The sequence below is a fragment of the Pteropus vampyrus genome, unplaced genomic scaffold (genome assembly GCF_000151845.1).
Source record: "Pteropus vampyrus isolate Shadow unplaced genomic scaffold, Pvam_2.0 Scaffold509, whole genome shotgun sequence".
Lineage (NCBI taxonomy): Eukaryota > Metazoa > Chordata > Mammalia > Chiroptera > Pteropodidae > Pteropus > Pteropus vampyrus.
In genome coordinates this window covers 2,494,701-2,496,498 of record NW_011889290.1, presented here as the reverse complement: position 1 = coordinate 2,496,498, position 1,798 = coordinate 2,494,701, and the positions used below count along the sequence as shown (strand labels likewise).

Below are 1,798 nucleotides of genomic sequence, written 5' to 3'. Positions count from 1 at the left end.
TTAAATGCTTCAACCAAAAGATAGAGTGGCTGAATGGATAAGAAAACAAGACCCCTACATATGCTGCTTACAAGAGACTCACTTCAGTTTAAAAGACACACACAGACTAAAAGGAAAGGAATGGAAAAAGATATTGCCTTGATGGACCTAAAGGGTATTGTGCTAAATGAAGTAAGTCAGATAGAGAAAGACAAATACCACATGATTTCACGTACATGTGGAATATAAAAAAAGAAGAAGAAAACAAAATAAACAACAACGGCAAAAACAAAACAGAAATAAACTCAAGATACGGAGAATGTTTTGAGGGCTATTAGATGGGAGGGAGATTGCGGGAATGGGGAAAAAAGGCAAAGGGATGAAGAAGTACAAATGGATAGATACAAAATAATGTTGGAGATATAACTTTTAGCATAAGAAAAATAGACAACAATGTTGTAAAAATGTGTAAGGGGGAGGGAGTACTTGATTTAATAGGGTGACCACTTTGTGAGTTACATAGATCCCTAATCACTATGCTATACAACTAAAACTAATACATTATTCTATACTAATTATAAATTTAAAACTCATCGAATGGTATAATTTAAATACAAGCAACTAATTATCTATTAGACTTCAATAAAGCTGGGGAAATTTTAAAAGTACACAGAGGAAAATAGTATCATTAGATACTTATATTATTAAAAAGAAAATATTGAATATGAGCATATTAAGAATAGAATTTAAGAACTTGGAAAAAAACAACACAATGATGTTAAGGAAAGCAAAGAGAAGAAATTACTACAAATAAAAGCAGAAATGAATAAATTAAAAAACAGTAATATCAATAAATATATCCAAATGTTGGTTTTCGTCAAACTCATATCAAAAAATACTGGAATCTACAGCCATGCTATCTTGAACAAGGCCGATCTCGTCTGATCTCAGAAGCTAAGCAGAGTCAGGCCTGGTTAGTGCTTGGATGGGTGACCACCTAGGAAGACCAGGTGCTGTAGGCATAAAAAAAAATACTGGAAAGAGAGGAGAGAAATACAAATGTAAAAATTAAAAGTGATAATGCAAATATAGAGTAATTTTTTAATTATATAAGAGTAATTTTAAAACTTCATACAAATAAATACATATTCTCATAATAGAGCCAAAAATAGAAAAATTCATTCAGATTATTTAATAAAGAAGAAATAAAATTACTAAAGATTTGCTCCCTGAAATGTACCAGATCTGAGTAGCTTCACAAATATTTATCAAACCTAAAGGAATACATAACTCCACTGTTATTTAATCTGTTTCAGAGTGTTTATATTCTCTTTATATAAGCAGCATAACATTAATAACAAAACTTTCCAAACATTATCACATAAAAGAGAACTACAAGCCAATTTTACTTATGAATACCAAGGGAGAAAACATACACAAAGTTACACAAACAGGAAAATGGCCCTAATGGACCAGTGTGCATCGGGGACACTGAGAGAGACAGTCCCTTATTGTCTATCACACTCTAAAACACTATCATACTAGGGGACCTAAATACCTCACTGTCAGATATGGACAAATCATCCAAACAGAAAAACAATAAGGAAAAAACATCCTTAAATGACACATTAGAACTACTAGATATAATTGACATTCACAGAGCCTTTCATCCCAAAACAACTGCTTGTATATTCTTCTCTAGTGCACATGGAATGTTCTCGGGATTGACCACTTACTGGGATGCAGAGATAGCCTCAACAAATATAAGAGGGTTGAAATCATACCAACCGTATTCTCTGATCACAATGCTTTGAAGCTG

The 1,798-nt window shown here is 32.3% G+C and overlaps 1 pseudogene; it reads left to right on the top strand.

Moving 5' to 3' along the window:
• The first annotated feature begins 882 nt into the window (after window positions 1-882).
• LOC111732959 lies at window positions 883-1,001 on the top strand (annotated as a pseudogene).
• The last annotated feature ends 797 nt before the right edge of the window (window positions 1,002-1,798 follow it).